Source organism: Anser cygnoides, chromosome 10, assembly GCF_040182565.1.
Source record: "Anser cygnoides isolate HZ-2024a breed goose chromosome 10, Taihu_goose_T2T_genome, whole genome shotgun sequence".
Classification (NCBI taxonomy): Eukaryota; Metazoa; Chordata; class Aves; order Anseriformes; family Anatidae; genus Anser; species Anser cygnoides.
Window position 1 is genome coordinate 17649319 of NC_089882.1, and position 8825 is coordinate 17658143.

The following is an 8825-nucleotide window of genomic DNA, read 5'->3' on the forward strand; positions in this document are numbered from 1 at the left end:
CAGCCAGACCTCCAGGAACGACACAAGCATGCTCTGGAGCAGACCTGTCCTCTGGCTGCTGAGGACCCACCTTGCTGCGCCTACCCAGCTGCTGAGCCCCAGCAAAGGTGTTCTGGCTGCAGCTCCCGCTCCTCCTCTGCCTGGCCTCATCACTCACTTGCTGCAAAGAAGTGTCCACTATTTCCCCGTATTTTCTCCAAGCCCCGTGTTGCAGCATTGAGCGATTTTTCTATTTCATGACAGCCTGGAAGCTTTGCTGGAGCGTCAGTCCAGACCATTCCTCCAGCAAGCAAAGCAGACAAGGCACTTGGTGGCATTGGCAGGAGGAAACAATGCATAAGCAGTCATTGTTGAAGGCACTTGTTGCATCTTGCCCAAGACACCGTGTGCATTATTGTGCCCGCTGACAGCATCTCTGGAGGGTTATTGAGGGCCTGGGCCTTGCTCTGGCACAGCTTGGAGGGGCCGGCTGTGGTGGCCAAAGGGGATTTGGGGGAAATGCCCCCTGTGGCCCAGTTTTCACATGCAGCTGCTATATCTGGAACATCCCAGGGACACGCACAGAGCCTGCAGGAAGTGAGAGCTCACATCATTTATTAGACCAAGGGATGGACCCGGGAGGAAAAGATGGGCTTTAAGATACACGTTCCCATCTGAGAATTACACAGTGGACCTCCAGCTTACCCTTGACTCGCTTTTACAGCCAGTAATATCGTAAACTGAAGTGTGCACCGAGACACAACCCAGTTTTGAAAGGGGGCACACCTTGCCCTGCAGAGCAGGTGACCAGACGTGACGGCACAGTGGGCCCTCCTTCTGGAGGAGATGCCAGGTCTCGCCTCCACCCTGCCCACGCACCGTGCTGACCGGGGGGGGGGGGGCACGGCCTGGGGACACACAGCCGTGTTGTGCCTGCGTGTCACCGTTTCCTCACTCCTGATTTGAACAGTGAGGCAACAGCAGGCAGAGAAAGAGGTGACCAGGCAACTTTTAAGCAAATACACCCTGGGGAATGTGTCACCGGCTTTACAGTGGAAGCAAGACATCTCTGGACGGCGAGGGGCAGGGAGGTCACCAGGCAAGACAAGTGCTCCGAGGAGGTGCCTGCAGCGCAACTAGAAGGCACCGTGGGCCTCATGTTAGGAGACCATCCAAGATGGCATTTGCAGGTGTGAGCAGAAAGCCCCGCAGGCCGGGTGGGCACAAGGATGTGGAAATGAGCCCTGGTGGGAGCGCAGCTCCTCAGGGTGGGCTGCTGCCAGGAGCTGGGGCTTCCAAGTGGCCAGAACTTTTCTTGGGAAAGCTAGGGAAAGCTTTGGCCTGGGTGGTGACATTTCTCAGGGGAAACATTATTTCTTTGGAAATCACGGGCATTCATGTCAAGTAAAAGCTATTGGCAAAGTGACATCGCACTGAAACAAAAAAAAATCTCAGAGCCCAGACTTGTTGGGTGAAAGGTGTTGGAAATGCAAATCGTTAATTTAAAGAACTGGGACAGGAAGCAAGGGTGCCAGACTGAGCTGTTATCGGCTGCATCAGCTGCAAGTCTGGCTCAGTATTTCAGAATAAAATTAGACTTGCAGTATATGACTTTAAATATTTAAATTACTTTCAGTAATTCATATGGTGACATTTACACAAAGTACACCAAGCAAACAGCTCCCAGTGCGTAAAGGAAATGTTTGCAGGTAATAATATTTAATTTAAGGAGGAACAGCTGATATCAAGGCAGGATCGTAGCTCTGAATTCAACGTACATTCCTCTTTGAACCAAGAAATGGAGAATAAATCCCTGGGCCTGTGAATGCTTAGACATGTAGAGTGATGGGATTTGAGTGCTTCTGTTCCCAGAGGTGGCAAAGGGCAGCTCCATGCCAGGGGGCAAGGACCACCAGGCTCGGTGCTGCCACCCCGCCTGCCCTCTGGCACCCCTTTGCTGGGCATGAGTCCACCCAGCTGCTTCTTGGGCCGTTCCCTGAGAGTTTGGTTTAGGATCTAAAGGCTAAACCCAGCCCGGGTACAAACACGCAAAACTCAATGAAGTCAACTTACACACGGGTTGAGTGCTGCTGCTGGTGCTCCCAGCCAATCCGGGGAGCTTAGCTGGGTCTATTACATCAGTCACACTGGATTTCATAACATCAGACATTTCAATGAGGGTGACTCATTCCCTCTTGAAGCGCATTGTATGTATGAGCAAAGATGATTAACTTTTGCTGAATGGTATGATTTCTGGGATGGGAACTGCTGTTAATTAGGAGCAGATCTCAGATGATCGCAAACTCTGTTGTCATGGCCTACTTTGTATATTTTTCTCCATTCTACATTTTTTTTTAAAAAAAATTTATTTATTTTTAAGCTCGGGATAAAGATTAAAGTGTCCTTCTCTGCTATCTGTCTGTAAAGCAGCCAGGCATCCAAACAAGGCATCCGACATCTGCAGACAGGCACAGCCCGGGGCTGTCAGCCCCTGTGGCCAAGCTTCAGCTACCTGCCCCCAAAATCTCTGCTTTCACATTAAAACCAACCAACCAACCAAGCAACAACAACAACAACAAACAAACAAAAAAAACCACCCCAGGGCTTCCAAACATTGCAATAGCAGCAGATAAAGACAGTAAAAGAAACTTAAAAGGCTCAGAGTCTAAAATACAAAGAGTTACCCTTCCCCACCCCTCCAATATTTTCTGTTTCAGAAGAAACGGTTGGAGGGTTGTGTTAACCTCATGCTTCTGACTGCTGAGAGTGGAGCCTTTGGGGTTAGCAACACGAGGGACCCTTTGGATAAAGAGTTTCCCAAGTTCACCGAGAAGTATCTTTTCAGCTGTAGTGGCTACAAAGCTAGAGAATTTGCTAGCACAAAGGTCAGATGCTCAGCAGCTCTGAGCACATCCACAGAACATGACACCACGGTCCTTCACGAAGCACGGTGAAGAGCCTGCAGGTATTACAAATCGGCCTACTTGCAACAGCCACAGGAGGATGGCGAGGTCCTCCTGACCCCACCGTGGGCATGTGCAGCCCCAGACAGTGCCTGGGGGCTGCAGAGGAGCAGCTAGGGACCCATGGAGCCAACGTGGACCAGGCTGCTCAGTGGCATCTTGCCATCAGCTCGTGGCTCCCAGGGTCCACGTTCTGATGACGAGGTCCCTTCCCAGCCTCTGCCACCGCCTCACCATCACCACCAGCCCTTGAGCGCTCGGGGATGCAGCAGGAGGAACAGCCACAAGGCTGGGGGTGCTTGGGAGGGGACACAGCTGAGCCCCTCTCCAGAACCGTTCTCCCCTGCCCAGACCTCCTGCCTCCTTTCTTCTCCTGAAAGAGAAAAAAACGTTGAAACTGAGACAAAAGATGATTTGTTGGGTCAAAACTGACATGGGCCTGGGCATTTTAATGCAAATAGGGGGTGAACAGCCCTAACCCTCACCATGCAACACTCCTCGCTGGCCCAACCACCATCCTTTCAGATGAAAGCTCATTCTCAAAGCAGGGACAGGCTGGTGTGGCAGAAGAACCCAAAGGACCATTTGTTTCAGACCAGGAAACTGGAGCTGGCTGGGAAGAAGGAGAGGGTGTCTGCAAGCCCTGCCAGCCCCTACAGCGTTCTGGTGCTCAGTGGTCACAGCCGACTCGGGGGCTCCAGTGCACCGTCATTTTCTGCCTTTTGCAAAACACCAGTGCGAGGGAAGCACAAAGATTTCACGGACACATACCCCTTCCAAAGCGCCTTCACCAGCACCTGTGGTGTTTTGGAAACTGGCAGGTTTGGGAGCATTAGAAGCCTTGTTTCAGACATGATGGTGAACAAGGTGCATTGGATCAGCTCACAGGGGGACAGCACTTCAGCACACCGATCCAATGGTGAATTTTTCTTGAGATTTTTTTTTTTTGAGATAAAGTGGCATCTAGCAGTAGGAAAAACCTAATTTTGACTAAAATGGGGCCATTTGCAGTAGTGAAGCACTGCTGGCAGAGGGAAGGACTCCTGTAAACTTCAGGCACGAGCATGGGACACGCGATCCCTTGCCCAAACTGCGGATGAGCAGCAGAGGCTGAGACACGCAGCCCAAAAGGCTCCTTTGGAGGCTGACACAGATGGGGATTTTCCTTCAGAGGCTCCTTCCCTCTGCCCGAATGGGCAAAAAACCACCCATAGCTCAAATCCCCACTGAGCATCTGAAGAAGGGGCAGTGCTGGCACTGCCTTGGGTGCTTTTCCTCCCCTCTGAGTGCTTTTCCTGCTGGCACTTCTAAAAATGTACGGCAGAGCAACTGTCTCTAAGGCAATTTCCATAACAATGGGTGCAGAAGAACAATCTATGCTGTTATTGTGCCTTGCTTGCTTACACACACGCGCACAAAGAGAAACAGGCACGCTGTAATTTCAGCAATCACAGAATTTTTAACCAGTTTGCTCCCAGTCACTGCTGGAAAGCCACCCAGGGGACCCACTGGCCGCTACCCAGCCAGGGGTCGCTGGCAGGGCTGGGGTGCCCGCACCACCTGAGGCTGGAGGTGTAAAAGCAGCTGCTGCCAAAGGAAGGAAACCACAGAGAGCACTTCCACATCGTCGCCACCAGCGTAGCTTCGTGGTGCCCCACCACTGCCCAGAGAAGTTGTGGGGATGTCCCATCACTCGAAGTGTTCAAGCGAGCACCTTGACCAAGCACCTCTGTGGCACCCGGTCTTTAAATGCATTGTCTTACACAAAGGCCCCAAAATGCTACTGTTTTATCTCAATTCTGGGTGCACAGCCCTTGAAAAACCCGCCCAGGTTTGCTCCTTCCCAACACCTTTTTCACCTGACCTGCTAGAGCCGACATTTCGCCACTGCCTCTGGTTTAATCACTTGCATCCTGTGATTACCAGCTTTGTTTAAATTTGTACAGAGCTCAACCTATTGTCAGACATACACTAATTTGCGTGTTTCTAATTATTTGTTTCCATCTTAAAACCTGTTTTTCAGCAGATTGCAGTTTTATTTTAATACATGCTTGGCTAGAACTTGAAACACATGCTGCCAGTAGCCCAGACACAAACGGGCTAGCATTGCACAGGAGAGGCTGGGGGAGAAACAAGACTGAGACAACTTGAATTAAAAGCCTGTTTATAAAAAATGAATAAAAAAAATGAATCTAGCAGCAGTTTTGCATCACAGAACATTCCAGTTTTATAATCCTCTGTTTCTGCCCCTCTAAATAAAATTAATCTCGGCCCTTTTGGAGAGAAACACATACTGGTGCGTGGCCACGCCAGGCTTGCAAAGGGCATTTAAGACATCTCCTCACACAAACACTTTGACTATCTCCATTTTACATGATTAAAGCTCTTAAAAACAGTTTAATCCTTTTTTTACTCACATTCTTGGCTTTGAGAATGGGCTTGGAAGTGGGCGACCAAGCCAGAAGCATTTCTTACCTGTTTTCCATGGATGCAGACATAGAAGCTCAGGCACAGTCCTCAGCCTCTCCATTCCGGAGCCGTTCCCCTGGTGGCTCCACCAACAGCCGCTGCTGTCCCAGCACAGCCTGGCCACTTCACTTCTCCTAAACTTCCTAAACTTCCACTCCAGCCTTCACAGGGCAGAAGCTGCAGCTGAAAGCAAACTGTGGTGCTAGCCCAAGGCAGCCAGCAACACTGTAACAGGCAGGAGGACAAAACTGCATCTCCAGGACCCTTTTTCCCCCCTTTTATTTTTTTTTTAAATTTTTTTACTATCTGTAGCTCTTTCCCCTGTGCTAAAGATTCTGGAGTCTCTGATCTAAAATGCAGACTAGGGAGACTGACTCTGATGCAATAAAACTGAAAGAAGAAACATATGTCATTTGCTGGCAAATGCTGACTTTTAGTGGGGGCCACATCCAGCGTAAAGTACTGATCCAGCCACACGGCCATCACAGTGGCTGCTCTGGGAGAGCAGCAAGGGGGCTTCGATGCCTGCAGCAGGCCAGGGAGACCTCCTCAGCTCCCGGGCAGGACCCAGGCCCAACCAAAGCTGAAGCAGCTGCAGAAGGGTCCAGAACAGACCTTGCCTGCAATCTCAGGGCTGAGCGAGGAGAGGTGCTGGGAGTTATGTCAGCAGCCGTGCGGATGGCAGCACCGGAGGGTGGCCCTGCCAGGAGCGCTGATGGCTGCAGTGTTGCAGCATCACTTTTGCTGCTGTACATATGGGATTTTTGCAAGTGCAGGGGAGCATCACATCCTTCCCCAGCCTTTCCCAGCCCTGTTTACTTTTTCATTAAGATGTGAAGACAACCACCAAAAAAGGTGGTTGCAAAGGCCCTTGGTGCTTGCAGCAAGAGGCCAGGAGGAACCACTAGAAGCAAGTGGCTTTTCTGCACAAACAAGGTGGTCTAGGCCTTCAGAGGAGGCACTCAGGCATCCTGCTCATGACACACAGAGGCCCGTCTGGAAGGCGTGCAGCATCTCCAGACAGACACCAGCAGCATCCTCCCTCTCGCAGGTCTTGGGCTTCACGGTCTTGGACTTTCTGTGGGTACCAAACACCTGGCCACAGCATGGAGGACGCCTGGGAAAAGGCCTTTCACTGAGATGAATTTTGATGTGGACACCACATTCAGCTACAGGGAGATCTGCTGGAGGTGGCCACTGCCTCTTGGTTGCAAACGGAGCATCTCGTCCAGATGCGTCTGCCTCCACCTGCCAGCCAAGCCCAAGGGGCCACGGGGTTCATCACCTCGTAGACCTTCTCCACTTCTGCCTGAAGACACTTTTGGTGAGCTTCCACACCTGTTTTGCTAAAAAGAAAAGAAAAAGGAAAGAGACACACGTGATGTTAAGGCAATCTAACAGAGCATGCAGAAATCCAACTGCTCAGACACATGTGCTGCCTTCCTTCTGCTCTGTACCAGTGAGGCTGGGCCTCATTTAGATCTGGCTCCATCTCTCACAAACTTGACCAACTGTTCCTCTGCCATGTCATCTTCACCAGTTTACCCCCAAACTGTTCGCTGAAATCCTCAATTTGGGGTGGGGGAGATGTTTTTTGTTTTCAATTATGGGAAAAGCAGCACACGTCAAGAAAGCCAGGCAGAGGGGTCAGAAGATCGCTTGGTGAGTCACCTTTTTCATCAGCGACCACCCGTGTGTGCAGACAGATGTGCTTCCTAGAAATCACCGGGCTGAGAGCAGGCCCGGCATCTGTCTCGCTGACTCACTTGGCTTCCTCCCCGCTCAGGCATCGCTCTCCTGTGCCCTTGCACGGCCTCCATCCCAGTGTCCTCCCCTCGCCGCTCCCTGTGCCCACAGCTGGGTTTTAGGCCACGAGCTGCTGATGTTTCGCAAGAACTTTGACTCGTGGCCAGGATCCAACAGGACGCTTGCACAAGCAGCGTGTGCCCGGCTGACCGGCACGGTTAGCGGCCGTGCGTGAGGCAGAGAGCTGCGGCCACGGCTGCCGGTGGCGCCACGTCCCCTGGGCCCACAGTCACCCCAAGCGCAGCGCTGGGCATCTCTAAAGCAAGTGACTGTGTAAGAGCTTCCCCGAGAAGGAAAGGCTGAACAATCCAGTGAGAGGCAGATGCTACAAGCAGGAAACACGGGAAGATGCAAAGAGACAACAGGGGGCACTTCCCTACCTTCGTTGTGTTAACACGTGGTGTTTGGGCACCGACTTTCAGACTGGCAGCCAGGCAAAGAGGGATTTGCCCAACGCTTTCACCCATGGTTACGTCAGACACGAGACAGGTGAGTGACCCATATCCTCTTGCACATGGTGGGGAGCCTTGGAGGCCAAGTAATGCTGCAGCCCTGAGGGCAGCCCCTGCTTCTTCCTGGAGCTCTTCTGCTCATGTCCCGAAGCCCATGGCAAGGTGCAGCCTCTCCACTGGCTCTGGGCCGTGGATATGAACCTTTCTCACGCTAGAGGCAGATCTTACAGAGTTAAGAACGTTTTCTTGGCTTGCTTTACCAGTGGAAGAGCAACTTGCAGCAGAGCAGATGGATAAAATTCTAATTTGAGTTTCACATGATTTATATAAATAGGCTTAGACAAGGTTGAGCATAGATGGCGCAGTCATCTGCCAGCTTCGTTCTCTTTACACCAAGACCCTCTCCTCCCTTCCCATTAATCTCGCAAAGCACATCAGTAACATCTGGTTGCATTCGCAGTAAGCAGTCATCTCAGCCTGGGCCATCCTCCTTCGGGCCTCCCACAAAGTGCCCAGCTCACGTCTGCCGGGCACACAAAATAGCCCCCTAGCCACCGTGACTCCTCTCACCCCTGAAAACACGGGGCAAGTGGTCAAGAAGAACACCGGAGCCGCAAGCATCCCAGCTGTCTTGGCTCAGGAGAGCAGGGGGGGACTGATCCATGCCGAGTCCTTCCCAGGCAGGGGGGACAGGAATGGCCCCCCCCATCACTCGTAGCAGAGTGAATTCAGGCTGAGCTGCTCCCCATCGCTGGCTGCTGGGAGCAAAGGGACACTGGTGGCCCCACTGCCACCCTCGGGGAGATGACACAGCAGCCCCCTCCTCCTCCTCCTCCTTGTCATCCTCCTCCTCACCAGTGCGTTGCAAAGGAGCCTCCACCAGATCCTGAAGAGGAACAAATCAACAAGCACGTCCTTGCTGGGTTTAATTTGGAACCCAGCCTTGTCCCCACACTGAGCAGGGGCTCCCAGTTATTACAGGAACTTACATTTTGTGAAGTTTGGTGGCTGGCAAGAAGGAAGAAATCCCACTGCTGCCCTGCGATGTTTAGCTTCTATCAGCCAACGAGAGCCCTCCCCGAAACTCTGCCCCATGACACCAACCATAGGAAACCCGGCTTTGCTGGTTTCCACTGCTTGTGGAACAAGTTGTGTT